General features: G+C 50.2%; 1 long non-coding RNA gene across 3 annotated transcripts in view; it reads right to left on the reverse strand.

Annotated features, from left to right (window-relative positions):
* Positions 1–11,955, reverse strand: part of LOC138414036 (uncharacterized) — a 31,717-nt gene extending 19,762 nt beyond the window's left edge. The window contains exons 1-3 of one of the 3 annotated variants that reach the window (XR_011246408.1): positions 11,941–11,955; positions 4,162–4,333; positions 1,631–1,678 (exon numbers count right to left, since the gene is read on the reverse strand). This is a non-coding gene — a long non-coding RNA (uncharacterized lncRNA). Of the gene's footprint in view, positions 1–1,630; positions 1,679–4,161; positions 4,369–4,626; positions 4,642–11,940 lie in introns of those variants that run through there. The other 2 variants (XR_011246406.1, XR_011246407.1) reach the window with 2 other exon arrangements.
* Between the last annotated feature and the right edge of the window lie 4,117 nt (positions 11,956–16,072).

Below are 16,072 nucleotides of genomic sequence, written 5' to 3' on the forward strand. Positions count from 1 at the left end.
GCAGACCTGAGAGAAGCTAACAGCTGGAGTAAAGTGGGTGCATTCGATCCCCCTTGCGCTTGGCTAACCAGCCTCAGTCTCTCTAGGAAGGCCTCAGTGGGAGCAGAGCCCTCTGCTTCCAGCACACAGCAGATTCCGCTGCAGTGTTCTTAGAGCGATGGTCTGCAGACCCCACCCAAGTCCTTCAAGGGAAATTCTGGCAGACTGTGGAGAGAGCACACCAAATCCCTGGTGCTGATCTCAGTCTGTAAGTGTCTCAGATAGCCAAGGAGCATACATTCTTTGCCAGTGCCTGTCCCCACCCCCATCCCTACAGCCCTGATGCCCACCCATTGTCTGTGTCCCTGAAGAGGTCCATGTATAAAAAAACATGGCCTGAATTACGCTCTCTGGACGCAGCTTCTGGATGGATCTTTATAATTTGGGTCCCAAAATGTATTTTGGCATCAAGCAACTCTCTTGAAATATTTAGGTAATTAAATAAAAGGCGTATTTGTTCTTTGTTTCAATTATCAGGTTAATTTGCCTTGAAGATACAGAAGAAAGCTGCATTTGGAAGAGGGTGGGTTCAGATATTTATTTCTGTCTTATAAGTGCATCATTATTGTGAACATTATCATACATTATTCTTTTGCTGTAGAATATTTGCATTTTCTATGGGATAGCGACAAATAAAGCAAGAATTTGCAGTAAAAAAAAACATGGGGAAGCTGTGAAAAAAAAAATCTCTATATGGGCAGATAGTTTAAAGGGCGTGGAGACGTAATCTGGAAGATTTCATCCCTGGGGACACCACCCTTCGCTCCCCACAAAGTGTTTTTCTCCCCTTGAGAGGCCGGCCTGAAAATTCCTCGGGTCTATCTAAGCACTGCCTCCCTGCCTGCTCCCAATTCTGTCCTTGAACTCACACACCGCTCACTTGCTTGAGAGCCCTGTGGAGTTGGAAAGGTGAGAACAAGGTGACAGAGGTGGTAGAGGGTTAGCCATCGGCAAATGGTCTCTTTGAGAGGCAAAAGCATGAGTGTGTAAGGGTGCTGTGTACGCGCACACACACAAACCTATCAACTAAGACAAATGCAATGACATATCTACAGATATTCCCAGCAGTGCCACCTCCCAATGCTTACACACCCTGGCACACACACCCACTCACAGCTGTTTAAGCTCTGCAGGTCCCCCTTCACCACAACCCACACTCCTTTCCTTTCTCACCTCTATCACCCATGTGCAGATATCTCTGCTCCTCTGCAACCCACCACCGCCCCCTGTGTCAACTGGCCTCCATCTCTGCCCTCAGCAGCCTATGAGAGAGGGGGAAAAGAGTCTCCCGGAATCCTCAGTGCCTCTCTTCTCCCTCACGGAACTGGGTGCAGGGTGGCCTTCATTCCTAAGTCTCCATGTTCCATTCCCATTATCAATGACTATACAAGTCTTACAACAATCAGAATAGACCGAAATCGGGGGCTGAAAGCTAGAAGAGACAGGGCATGGGGTAGAGAGGTGTAGGGAACAGGAGAAAACCCAGATGATTGCAGAGCCAGCTTCTTTCTCCATCCTCACCCCCAACACCACCATCAAAAACAAACAAATAAGAAAATAAATACCCCCAAAGCCAAAGGGGGACACCTACGATGACACCAGAAACAAAGGAGGCTGCTTCTTCTCGGATGCCCAGCTCCTGTCAAGGAGGAGAATACAAAGGTTAAAGTCTTTTGAGTGGCTCCAGTCTTCTCTCACTAACACCTCTGTCTCCCTGACACTCTCTCACCAACTCCTTTTCTCCTAGCCTTATGTTTTTAAGACCTAGACAGTCTAGGTTCCCCTCTTCTGCCAGAGCTCTGAGCTGCACAGGGAGATAGCTAAAAGAGAAAAGCCTAGACATGCAGGGAAGGCAGGGCCCCTGGCCTGAGCTTCTCCGGCTCCATCTTGCCTGGACGACTCTAACCCAGGCCCATCTTCACAACCTCCTTCCACCTCCCTCCAAAACCTTACCGGCCCAGGGGTTTGAACTGAGCCTGTGGAGATGTTGTGGCCCTTCTGACTTAAAACTAGAGGAGTAATTCCCTGCCCAATGGCTACCATCCCCTCACAGATTCCTGTTGCTCATGGTGTACGAGAAAGCATGCTCAAGATAGAATGAAGGATCTGGGGTCAGACATACATTTTTGTCTCTCTAGCTGTAACTACATTGTAAACTGTAAAGTGCTACGCACTTGAGATACTGTCAATCATATTGTGTCTCTAGCTTTCTTCCCCCTTCTCATCATTACCTATCTACCTATCATCTACCCATGCATATCACTAAGGATCCATAAAGACATCTCCTGTAGCTATCAATTTCTCCCTCTCTCCTTCTCCTTCTCTTTCTCGCATACAAAAAAGGTGTGAATACAAAGCAGTTTTTTAAAACAATTTTAATGTTGGGTATGAAACCCAGTCTCAATATTTTATAGTCTTACTTTCCCAGTATTTGCTTCAGGCTAAATTATGATTTTGAGGAATGACATGTGTACCACAGGTAACCCAGCTCCTAAAATACTAAGAGAAGTGTATTTGTGTGTGTGTGTGTGTTGGGGTAATTTGGTGATTGCTTCTACATCAAACTCAATTCCACAACGAATTCTTCCTCTTCTTTTTTTTTTTTTTTTTAAGTCAGGAAGATAACCTACCTAAATGCAGAGGAAATCAGGAAAAAAAAGGAAGGCTGGGGAGCAGAGATAAGCCTTAAATCCAAGGCTGATTTCTAGGAGGGGTGTTTTGAATGCCCCCCTCCCCACTTCTAACACCCATGAATACCCACTTAACTCCCAGCCTCAGCTCTGCCAGCCCATCCATTTCATAAAGGGGTGTCTCAGTCTGGAATTATCTTCAGACCAAAGAGGGGGCCAACTCCAACCCCCAACTTGATAGAAAATAAGCACAGGGACAGTTGGGGAGCCTAAGGCTCCTTCTCCCACCCTAATCAAAAAGCGTCATGGGGTCCCTGGAGCAGCTGTACCTCTCTTTGCTGACCTCTGCCCTGCACCCCACCCTACACCCCCACCCCCACACACAATGTCCAGGGGGACGTGGTGACAAGGACCACACCCCAGGAGGCATGGAACAGGTGTGTGCTTGTTTGGTGGCGGCAGCCTCAGCCTCTCCCACAAACCTGGCCCCTGGGGTACCAGAAATAGCCTGCCGGCCTCTAGCCTCTACTACCCCACAGTGGTCCCAGCCTCTCTCCCAGAAAGCACCATGTGGGTGGGGACTGGGGATAAGAATAGTGTTTTCTTTCTGTCTCCTCTGGCCCTTCTTAAAAAACAAGAAATTAAAAAAACCACCGTCAGATGGGTCGCATAAGGGCTGGAGCAGGGTTCTCTCCCCTTTTGAACCTAGGCATCTGCCCCCAATACCTCGCTTGCCTTTAAGCTTTCCCACCTCCCAGCTCACGAGAAAAGCAAAGAAAAAGGGGAATAAAATTAATCTAAATGCTATCGCTGTTTTTTCCTAATTCTGGTCTCCACCTTTTTGGAGATGTGGCTCCTTCCCCAACCCCCAATCACCCCAGTCCCTCAGACTTTGTCCGCCCCTAAAACCTGAAGTCTTTGGGGCAGAGGGGAATAAGAGTCAGAGCGAGGGAAGAAGGTCAGGAGTCCAAATACAGAACCATTTTTCCTCTTCCCTCCCATCTCCACTACAATCTGCCTTCCTGCCTCTCCTCTGGTGCAAGCATTAAGATGTTGGCCCTGTCTGGTGGAGAGAAGGGAGGGGCGGATTAATAGGATCAGTAGCACCGTGACCCTAAAGCCCCCCTGAATCCCATTGACAAACTTAGTAAGCTGTCTCCCGGTTGGCCTGGGCTGGGGGAAGGAGGGGGACCAAGAGGCGCTCTGGGACGGCTGGGCAGGGGCCTGCCTCAGCCCACCTCGCTAGATAGATGGGGGAAGCAAGAGGTGAAATCCCACTCTGCCAACTACTGCTCACACACACGCCTCACCCCTTTTGGTCACCCCTAAATCTTTTATCAGCCTTTCTTTTCTGTGATTATTGCACCCGCCTCCATTAGCCAGTGGGCAAAGTAGGAAGGTAGGGCGCCCCGACTGATTTGAGGGGATCCCTTCCCACCCCCAGCTCAGATGTCTGAGGCGCTAGGACCCTCCCGAAAGAATGGCCACTTACCCGGCTGCTGTGAGGAGGACATCCTGCTCGGGTGGCCCCTGCCGCTGGACTGCCTCTTTCTCCTGGCTCCTAGCCTCTTGTGGAGTGGAGGATGCAGCTCCGATGACGTAGCGTGTGTCTATCCATTCAGGAATTTCGCTTGCCTCTCTCTTTCTTTCTCTTGCTGCGCTCCCTGGAAAGGCAGCAAAAAGGGGGTGCTGCCCCTGTCTGGAGACACCATCACCACCAGAATAACAACCCACTCTGATGAAGCCCCTCCTTCTCCCATCTAATGCCTGTCTGGGAAGGGGTCTTTGTCATCTTCACTCTTTCCCACCTCCTCCTACTGCCTTTTCTAACCTGAGGCAGGAAGAAGGGGCTAAGGAAAGCTATTGTTCCTCCAGGCCACCCTTATCCCCAAAGGAAGCAAGAGAAAGTGTGTGACAGAAATACCCTGTCCCCAGTCTCCTTCCCCTTCTAATTCACCTTCGAACTTGAGAGCGTGATTCAATGATGTGTGTCTAGGGTGGGGAGTGGAGTTGATACGGAGTGATAGAAAGAGGACACAGTTTGCCATTTGGAGGTTCAAAGTATTCCGGTCTCCCCTTCCCAAACCTCCCCCAGCTCTCTGTCCCTGTCAGCTCAACTAATCACAAATCCAGATCTTAGCTGTAAAAGAGAAAGTGACAGTCAGAAGATGAAGGCTGAGAGCTGGAGGGGTGACCAAGATGGGGGGGCAGTGAAGGCCAGCACTTAGAAGCCTAGACAAGAGAAGAGGAGGGGTGCGACCACAGATCCAAAGTGGGAGATAAATTATCTTGTTCTTAGAGGAGGGAGAGTGAGTTGGGGGTTGGTTTCCAGGGCTGGGGTCCCGATATCTGGTGGAAGCTGGGGCCCAGAATGGTACAATGGTCGGGTCTCTTTTCTCTCCCTCACCCCCACCCTCAGCCCCTCCCTCTTCTCCCTCCCTCTCTTCCTGGCCTGCATGGGAACTCAGTCTGAGCTCGACGTGACAGACAGCAGGCCTGCATGCTAATGAAGTTTGTCTCAAGTTCATTGTCAAAGCCCCCCCTTCCCCAAGGCCCCCTCCCCTCTTCTCTCATACACAAATCTCCCTCCAACTTTTGTCCCACAGACCTGGAGGCCACTTGAGTCTCTGCTGGCTCCCCTCTCTCACCCTCCCCCACTGCTTTCAGTCTCCCCTCTCCTCACCACCTCCCTCAGCTGGGGCGGGGGGCTCTCTTCTCCCTGGTGCCTTCCCAGCCACCTTCTGGCCTGGCCATCCCTAAGCTCTGAAAGGGGGATTCTGAGGGCAAAGGTCAGAGTCTATAGACCTGGTCCTTCTTTGCCTACCCCAAAGTAGGCAGACTTTGGGGAGGTAGGAGAAGGTAACAGACTGCCCCCAGTCAAGGCTACCTGCCCCCCAATTCTCAGCCCTGTTCTGGCCCAGTCCCCCCATTCCAGCCTCAGCTTCCCCCTCCCCTCATTCCTCCCATTATGATTATTTTGCTCTCCCCTTGATTACATCTGCTTCACTAGCTCAGAAATAAAGATCCTTTGAGACTAATTTTGCACCCCCCGCCCCCAGCTCCCCACCCCTTCCCTCCTCCTTCCCTCTGGACCAGGGCTCCCTTTAGCTCCTTTCTCACCGGCTGAAGACATTGAGTTCCTTGTCTAGGGAGCTGGGGGGTTGATGGGAGGGGGTGCCAGTGGAATGGAGGGGGGGTCTCTCCAACTCTGGGACGTGTCCAGCAATCCAAACCTGTCCTTCCTTTGTTCCTACAAATCTCTTCATACTGTCACCACCCTCTGGAGTCTGCCTTTCTCCCAGTAACCAAGGGATTGGGGAGGAAGGGGAGGAGGACCCTGAACTCACTCCACCCCTCAATTCCAGAGAAAGGAGGGAGGGGGAGAAAGGCAGAAAAAAATTTAATCCCCCCCTCATTAGCCAGAAAGGAAGCTAAAGGGGATAATTATAATTAAAAGCAGACAGCTGTGGATTGCGTCTTTTATGTTCCTCCAGGCTTCCTCCCCACTTCTGCCACTATCACCCAAAAATCTGCACAACTCCATGAGCATCTTCCCCTTGGTTTCCTGAGAGTGGGAGTGTGCTAAGAGAGTGAGGCATGGGGGCAGATTCGGGGAAGAGGACTGCACTTCCTCTCCCACAGACAGCACTTTCTTAAACATCTCAAAAGGCCTAGGACATGGAGATATCTCTTCCTATCCCCCAACCTGTACCCCAAAGCATGGGCCTGTAGGAGGGGGGCATTCAGGAGATTAATTCAATAATTTGGGGAAATCTTTGATTTTCCTAATAAAATAGTAATAACTTATTCATAATGATACTAATTCTAAGAATTTAAATATAACCTAGAATGTTTTCTCATTCAGGCTTCTCTTTCCTCCTCCCTTGGAGTGGCCTTAAAACATAGGAGGGGTAACTAAAAGCCGGAAGAGCTAGGATCTGTAAGGGAGTGTGTTATATCAAAGAAAGGCTCATAGATCTAGAGTACACAGAAATGCGCACAGATACATACGTATGCGCGATAATTTTCAGGGTGGTGTGGCTAGGCCTAGCTCTGCTATCCTATGTATTTATAGAACTTGATCATAGGCCAGAACAGCAGGGTAATTATAACAATATTAGCATATATGCAAATCAGGTAACCTATATACACTGAATGGAAGCAGATTATTATTTATTTCTCTCCCCCCCCACCCCCCGCTCCTTCCCTGGTATCAGCTCTGGCTTCTCAGAGCTGCACACCAGCAATTATCTGACATTATAAGAGGGGGTTGTAGCCCTGGAGGAGGGGGCTGAGGGGAGTAGGACAAGAAAAAAAAAACCTACAGGCGGGTTTTATCTCATTTTACTCAATGTTATTCTGGGAAGCCTAGGGAGGGGCTCAGTGAGAACCCTTTGAATTAACAAAGGGAGGGGGTACGGAGAGACAGAGACCTGAGAACAGAGACAGATGAAGTCAGAAAAGCTGCGAAGCAGTGACAGAAATGGAGAGAGACAGATCCGCAGTTCAAGGGAGTAAAGAAGCCAGAAACAGAGTCGAGAGGCACGAAGAATCCAGATCTGGAGAGAAAACAAGGATCTGGAGGCGGGAGGGATGAGCTTTCCAGGTTCACTCGGGATGGCCTTGGGGCAGCCCGAGGACCGAGGCCTTCCCCAGTCCTCTGCTGGCTCCAGAGCCCAACCCACATTACCAAGCCCTTTGCCCTCTTTCCACCACCTGGTAAATGGTCAAGGGACCCCCGCCGAGGCTCTTGGCGCGTCATTTATTCTAACAACCACAGGATAAGCATAAATCACTTGAAGCAAGTCCGACTCTCCAACTTCCTTTCTCCCACCAGGGCTGGGCCGGGAACCCCTCCTCTCCCCTCAGGGGCTGTCTCACTCTCTGGTTCCCCAGCTAGATCTCCACGGGGTGCATCGGTCTCTAAGGAGTCAGCCATACCACTCCCTCCCTTTTCCTGTTCTACCCTTCTTTTACTCAGACACTATTTGTACCAGATCCAAGATTGGGAAGTGGGACCTTGACAGTTTTCATTGCTTTTCCATCATCTTGTTCCCAGCGCTTGCCCTCATAAGTTGGGTACCTCTTCCTCTGCCTCGCGGGGTGGGATTCTGCTGGCCCATGGCAGCCATGGACCAGTGACTGGGATTTCAGAGCCTCGCCTATATCCTTCCCTCCACTCCACTCAGAAGAAGCCTCCAGCCCCAGGTGAATTAAGGAAGTATCTCTGTTTGGCCCCAAAACCCTTTTTATGTCCCTAGATATTCTTGTATCTCCATCATGTTTCAAATGTCTTTCTCCAGGTACCACTTGCAATATGGCAATCTAACTGTCTGTTTCAAAAAAAAAAACCTTTGCCCACCTGAAGCAAACTTCGAAGAAGGCGATATAGGGAAGGGGGGATTACCAAAACTGTGGCAGGGTCCAAGGGCCAAAATGCCTGCTCTTAAGTGATATAATGAAGAAGAGGAAGGGTCCCTGAGAGAAACGAGACAGAGACAGACACCCAAAGAGAGCGCAGCCAAAAGACTGAAAGGAAACAAAATTTCAAGGTTCTACTTAGATTTTTACACAAAAATGAAAATGTGCTGTCACAGAAATCTATATAGACCAGCAAGACGAATAGGCTTTATCACCAATGACCTCTGCGTCTACGACATGAATTTGTTTTTGTATGTGCTCTTGGACCTGGCTGTGTTTCTCTGTGGCCATGTAATACAGAATAGTAAAAGAATTGAAGAGGCAGTGAGAGAAACACAGACAAACGGAGCAGAGAGAGAAACTGAGAGAGGCAGAGACCGACCCAGAGACAGCGACCTGCAAGAGTGAAAGAAAAAGGTACTAAGAGGCACCAGAAAGCCAGTTAAGGATCAGGGCAGATCCAGAGACTGACAGCCAGCCAGCCCCAAGGGCCACGCTTTCCATTCTCTAACCCACGTTAGAGACATGGGACGTGGCCCTCAATTCTGCGTGTTTCTCCCCCAGGCTCAGCCCAGAAATTGGTGAGTAGATTTGCAGCTTCATCAGGCACATCCCTCTGCGTGCATCTGGAGTCGTTTGGACAATGGATCTAATCCCTCCCGGGGCTGCCCCTTAGACACCCATCTCCATGCAGCCTGGTGTTCTACGATGGGGACTCACCTGCCTGTGTTTCTCTTTTGCGCTAGGCACTTTCCTGCTGCTGTGGCTCTCCTGTTACAATAACTGAGCTCCAAAACTATAGAGCTCCCTGTGTGCACCTAAATATCTCTTATCTTCTCTCCTACAAAATTAATTTCTCTGGCGATCCAATTGGACATCTGTAACCGCACATTGCCTGGTGTGGTTCTCAGAGCTGTCCGTGTGTAGAGAGGGTTTGTGTATGGCATGAACAGGTTTATGTTTTTATCCAGCACCGTCTATGTGTACCGGCACCTACCTGCAGTCAGGCTCCACCATCGGCCAGGCATGTCTGGCCATCGCTGATGCTGCTACAGCCCAGGGCACCTTTCAAACCCGGGACTTCTGGGGTGCAATTCAGACAGTTCTTTACCCCAAAGTTGCCCCCTAAAGCTGCCAAAATCTCCCCTTCTGCTGGGTTGATAATATGTCAGATACATCTGATTCTCCCACAAACCAGTCTTTCACCAAAGAGCTCCCATGGCACCAAATAATCACGGCCGCCCTGGAAAGGAGACAGACCTTGCCACAGAGGCTTGGTCTAGCATGCCAGCTTGATAATGATACCAGTGAGCTAGAGAGAGATTTTCTACTTGACATCTCCCTAGTTGTGTATTGGTACCTATATTTGTATACATATGTTACTTTTATTCTTGGAACCATATACATCTCTTCTGCTCGTTTTCACAAAAATAATGGTCTCCATGTGGGCACCTGGCCAAACACCGGCACTGTGTGGGATACATGTGGCACGGAATACATACTGGCACACATATCGCATGCCTGCTTTATACGCTAACACAGTGCTATTTTCTTGGTGCAGTGCCCGCTTCTGTCGGCTTCACAGAGGGTTCTTTAGGTCCGATGCTCATTTCTGGGGCTCAGGCTCTGGGGTCTGGGCTGGATCCCTCAGCTAAAAATGCAGCCAGTATTCCCCACCTTCGGAGCCCCTACAGCCTTAGTGCAAGCAGAGCTACTGAACTCTGGGTGGCTGTGTATATGGCTACGGCTGTGCCTGCTGGTGAGACCAGGCAGGTTCCCTCCCCGCTGCCGGGAGCTCTCCCCAGGGTCACCACTGTGATGGGTTGAGTAGTCAGCACTGAAACCCCCCTGAGCAGCAGTGTGTGCGCAAGTAGGTTTGTGTGTCTCTGCCTCATGTCTATATGCAGTGCGCAGTCATGTGTGTGCTGGTTGGTGTATGTGTACTATGATCACATATATGTCCATATGACCATATGACACTCTGTGACTGGTGTGTGTGTGTAGTTTGGGGCTATATGTGTGACATTTGTTGATCTCGGTGTTTATGTTTGTCGCCGTGCGCTGTGCTTGCGCAGCGCACGCCCTTCAGTTGGCTGTGAGCCTCGGTGTCTTTGTGGCTCGTGGACCATGGTCTGCGGGGCCCTGAATCCCAGTGTGTGTGGACCTGTGGCTTCTATGTGTGAACTGCGGGTGCCCGGGCGCGGCCAAAGCCAGGGAGGAGCACGCCCGTGCGGCCCCAGCCGGCGCCCCTGCCTCTTCTCCGCGCTTTCGCGGGCAGCAGCGGTTCCGGCTCCCGCTTGCGACAAAGTCCAAGCTCCGCAGCGGCACGGGACGCGGACCCGCCGGGCGGCGCCGAGGGGGCTCCGGGTGCGAAGGGCGAGGCGTGGGGGACACTCGCTTCTTCCCCAGGGCGGGACGACCGCGGACGCCTCCGACGCGAGAGCCGCAGGGCTGCGGGCGCCCAGGAGAGGAAATGAAAGCACGAGAAGAGCCGAGGAGAGAAGTGAGCAGAAGAAAACAGAGAATCGGAAAGAGAGAAAAGGGAAAAACAAAATCTATTTGAAAAGAAATAACGCGTTAAAACAAACGAGATAAAATAACACTAAATGAAATGAAAAGGAAACATACCAAAGGCATTTAAAATGTTAAACTAAATTATAGAAACGGCAAAGGAACAAAATGGAGAAGAAACGACTCCAAGGCGCCCGAGGGGAAAGGGAGCCTAGACGGGGCGAGTCGGCGTTTCAGAGCTTCGGGGATCCGGGCGGCTGCGCTCGGCCCAAGCCAAGCCCCCGGGGCCTCCTCTGCTCGTCCGCCCGCTCCCCGGACCCGGGTCCGGCGAAAAGCTCCGCTGGAGGGTCTGTTAGTCCCGACTCGCCCCGCCAGCAGCGATGGCACAGAGGACCACCTCTGCCCCCCACCTCCGCTACTGAACTCACCCCCGGGGAAAATAAAACCAAGAATGATCCTCCTATCCCCGCCCCCACATCCCCCGACTGTCAGGGTCAGTTCCCCCCAGGGTTCGTGTTCTTGGCCGCGAGGCCCTTGTAGGCGCTTCTCTGGGTTCGTGGCGCCAAGCGGAGCCACGGGAAAACCGGCCTGTTGACAGCGTGGGGTTTGGGCGACGCGGCGGCGCCCACTCCCTGCCGGCAGCTCAGGGCCCCAACCCCAGCCAGGAAGTCCCGGACTGTGGTGCGGGGCCAGGGGGGTGAATAATTAACAACCAGGAGCAGCTAGGGTGTCAGGGGAGCCTGGCAAGATGAGGAGAAGGAAGATGAGAGAGACAGAGGAGAAAAGACGGGGCCAAGAACGGGACGGATAAGAGAGGAAGAAATGCTGGAGAAAAGGAAACATAGAGATAAAGGGGAAAAGGGAGACGGAGAAAGGTGGTGGAAGGGCAGCCGAGACCCTCGAGGAGTTTGGCCGGAGGCACTGATATCCTCTCTCCCTGAAGCACCGCTGGGGGCCCTTGACCTTATCTTCCAAAGCTGCTGAATTCTGCCCTGAGACCCTGGGCTTCCAGTAGCGGATGGGGAGACCATAACATGGTAGCCTGCAACAGGCTTCAGAGAATTAGGAACGTGCAGACTCCGCTGAACACGTCGGTGGCTCTCAGAAGCAGAGAAAGGTGATAGAGAGAGTGTGAGGTGATGGGGAAGCTGTAACATCTTAGGGCACAGAGAAGGTGCCTAAGAGGTGCACCCAGCAAGCTGAAGTTCTCCAGATAAAGGTGCAGAGTCATTTCTGGAATCACAGCCACCAAGAGGCTTGGCTGAGTTCAGAGCTCACGCATAAGCTCCAGCTGACTCCGTGGCCATTTTACTCTCAGAACACCTGAAAAAATACCTACCGTAGTCTCTCTCCTGGCCCTCGTATCCACGGACCGGTGGGGAACAGGCTGCTAGGACCAACTATGTGGCCTTGGCCAAGTTATTCCTCCTTTATAAAAGGAGAGTCTGGGGCTAGGAGTCACCAGTCCTTCCAGTGGAAAGATGATCAGAGCCAGGAAGGAATGAGACCAACCCAGGTTTGGCGAGTCAGTCAGTCTCACCCCAGAACATTCTGGACTTCATCAGTAAACATACTGTGTATTAATTTTCAGCAGGGTGCGGGCCGCCCTGAGAGAAAGGCACCAGCTGTGGGGAGCAAGAGGACTTCCCAGGAGGGTGAATAACCAGGCAGGGTGCTCTGGGCAGAGGATGACATAAGGGCCAGACAGCTTGATGGGAGAGCAAGGTGCTGGGAAGAGCACAGTCTGCAATGGCAGCCCTGCCACTTAGCTGGCTGTGTGACTCTACGCCAGTTACCTAAACTCTCTGAGCCTCTGTTCGGAAGAGGTAAAATGCAGGAGAGGAAACATAGTTCCTTGGGTTGTGAACTCAGTGCATTAATGCACCCAGTGTGTACCTGTTTGGCCCCTCATAGACACTCAAGAAATAGTACGTTTCTTCCAGTCCAGGATTGTTATGTCAACTGTTTGATTTTCATATTTGCTGGGGGGGAGGGGGGCTTGGGAGGTGAGGAATGGCTGTAACTTGCTGCCTTCTTGTTTTAACCAGTCTACACATCCTTGTGTCAGCCTCAAATTATCTCAACTAAACAAATACACACATAACAAAATGTCACCCTTTTAAAAAATGATACTAAAATAAAATAAAACATACCTCAGAACATTGAAATAGCCTGAAACAAAATGCTGTACAAGTGGAATTCCTCCTGGAACCCTCACCAGTCAACTGTTACATCTCTTAGAGTTTAATGTACTCAAAAGTGTTAGAATTTTTACTTGGAACTCAATAATTTGTGCTGCCTTTCTATCTGCCCCTCCCCACCACCAACTTTCCTTATTTACATACTTATTTTCAGAGAATTGTGGAGATTCTATGTATGGAAAAATGCATATTTGACTATTTGTGTTTTGGTTTTTAATCCCCCAAGTTAAATCTATAAATCTGATACAATTCCAAGCAGATGTCTGTTCAAGACTGATTGTAACAATAAAGTTTTGGAAATTACTTCAATACTGAAATAAATCAATAAAATGTTGTGCAGTAGTTAAAATAAAAATCTAGACCTCTATATCAACACGAGTAGATCTCACAATATAATGAAAGCAAGTTTCAGTTCTAGTTCTGTCACTTACTGAAGTGGGTGACCTTAGGCTTTCCAGTGTTTCGATTTCAATTTTCCTCACTTAGTTGTGAGGAACTACAAATAACTTACACACTACACACTACAAATAACTTATATGACCCTACCTACTGCACCACACCTCACACTGAATGCGTCTCCCATACGCCTCCAGCTCAGAGGCCCAGAGTCTCCAGATGGAGGGGATCCTAAGTCTGGAGGCACTTGGGCTCTGGGGGGATTGAGGTGAGTTAAAAGGATGAAGGGTTGGGCAGAGTGGCTCATTATCACCTTACCTCCCCTTTCACGTTTCTCCCCCCTCCCCAATCCCTGCCCTTTCCCCCTGTCCTGGCTCTTTCTCTGCCTGGCTTTCAAGTCTGTGGAGAGTGGAGGGAGTCCCAGTGGAGGGAGTGGGAAATGGACTGAGATTCCACTGGGAGGGTTATCGTTTGGATTCTAAGAAGAATTTTCTGACCTCCCAAGGCAGGCGACCCAATATCTTTCCCCAAAGAAGAGTTCCTGGGAATGGAAAGTGTTGGAGGCAGAGGACGTTAGTGAAGACACCCCAGCACACCCAGGAGAGGGAGGAGGGAAAGGAAGAAAAAGGAGGCTCTGAGAGGGCACTGGGAGAATTCTTATTTCTGTGCTCTCTCAAGTGGAGAGGGGCTTCCATCGCCCAGCTAACGAACTTCTTCCCAAATTCTCTGTGCAAGATTCGGCTGCTCCCGGAGGGGGGTCCTTTCTAACAAGGTGCCCCCGGGCTCTGCCCCTCCCTCCCCAGGAGCTGAAGCCGCCAAAGGTTCCTGGAATATAATGGATCATTTTCCAATTTACCAGGGTCTTAGAGATTACGCCGCTAATCCCATCAAAGACCATCTGCTTACATTGTCCCTCCTGAGCCAAAATAAATAGATCCTTTACTCTCTCCACTTCAGCTCCTCTGGGGTATTGTAGCGGGAGAAAGTTCGACAAGGCCCATCCCATTTCCCCCTCCCTCCTGCTGCGGGCTGGACAGAAAAGGAGAAAACAAACTTAGCTTGTCTGAGGTGTGAAAGGTCACTTATGCTCCTGACCTGCATTCTTCTCGGGAGCCTGCGACGATGGGAATCGGGGAGAGGGGCGGGCCCGGGGCTCTGGGGGTCTCTGAGGATCAGCCCCCTGTGGAGGTGTGGGACAGCCTGTTCTGTGCCCCACTGGCCTGCTGTCTCAGCTCTGAGGCCACCTTGCCCCAGCCCACTTTTGGTCTCTCTTTCTCTCTAGTCTCTTCAAGTTTCTCCCACCTGTGACTGTTGGGAAATAATTATTGAAATCTAACTTTCATCCCTCCCTTGGCAGAACTGTGGGGAAGAGGACACGGAAATCCGCAGAAGCACTAATTTAATTCCATCTGAAAGTCATTTCTTCTATAGGCTTTTCACATTTATTCTCTTCTTTGTTATTACTCTGTTGTCAAAAGGGGCTTCATAAATGGTGGAGGGAGAGGCTTAGAGGAGCCTCACGGGCAGTTTATTTATGGCTGAACCAGGAGGACTATGTATGTGCAAATCGGTTCCAGGATTTAGATCATGCAAGTTATTTATTAAAAGGTGATAAGTGCCATAGAAAATAAATGAAATATAAAACAGGGTAAGGGAGTGAGGGATGGGGCCTCACTGAGAAGGTGGCATTTGAACAAAGACTTGCAGAAGATGAGAGAATTATTCAAGAGGAAATCAGGAGAGAGTTCCACACACAAAGAATAGCCGGTCTCTTCCCATCGTTTCCTGTGTCTTGGCCACATCTAACCCATTCTGTCTCTCAACCATTATTTTTAGCTGTTTTCTGACCTGCTCAAGAACCTAAAGGGGCTCCCAGCAGCCTGCTTTATCATCTCCAGGACAATCTGCAGAGGCAGGTCTCCCCAGCTCAGCCAACAACCAACTGCCTGTTTGGAGCGACTGCCCCAAACACACTTGGTCTCCAGAAGGGGCACATGTTTTATTTTAGAAAAGCAGCATAGTGACAGAAATAACACAGACATTGGAGTCAGGACGATCTCAGCTTGAATCATTCCAGCTCTGCTGCTTACTAGCTAGGTGATCTTGGGTCTGGATCCTCAACTCTCTGACTCTCCATTTTCCTCATTTGTAAAACAGAGATAATGCCAACCTCACAGGACTGCTGTGAAAAATCAATGAGGTAATACACAGTTCCTGGCGGGTGTTCTATACAAAACACTGTGCAAGACAGAGCAGGGACTGTGCCCCAACACCACAGAGAAGTTTGAAAGCCTTTGCTCAAGAAATTTAACAGCAGTGTGTAAAGCATTTGCACATTTAGGGACACAATGCTAATTTCCCAGTTATAAGATTTGTTCATTTGGCAAACGTGGCTGGATACTTCTATCTAAGAGACACAAAAGGGAATGAGGCGTATGCCCTGGTTAAAGAGTGAAGACAAGGACACAGATTACTGATGTACATAGCAGGACATGATATGTGCTCAGAAAAGGAGATAGAAATTCTAAGGGGAGAGCAAGAGGTCCTTTTTAAAAATTTATCTTATTTATTTATTTTTGGCTGTGTTGGGTCTACGTTGTTGCATGCGGGCTTTCTCTAGTTGCAGCGAGCGGGGGCTACTCTTCCTTGCAGTGCGTGCGCGGGGTTTCCATTGCAGTGGCTTCTCTTGTTGCGGAGCACGGGCTTTAGGCATGCGGGCTTCAGTAGTTGTGGCGCATGGGCTCAGTAGTTGTGCTCGTGGGCTCTAGAGTGCAGGCTCAGTAGCTGTGGTGCATGGGCTTAGTTGCTCCGTGGCATGTGGGATCTTCCCAGACCAGGGCTCAAACCCGTGTCCCCTGCATTGGCAGGCGGATT

This window comes from Delphinus delphis, chromosome 1, assembly GCF_949987515.2.
Source record: "Delphinus delphis chromosome 1, mDelDel1.2, whole genome shotgun sequence".
Classification (NCBI taxonomy): Eukaryota; Metazoa; Chordata; class Mammalia; order Artiodactyla; family Delphinidae; genus Delphinus; species Delphinus delphis.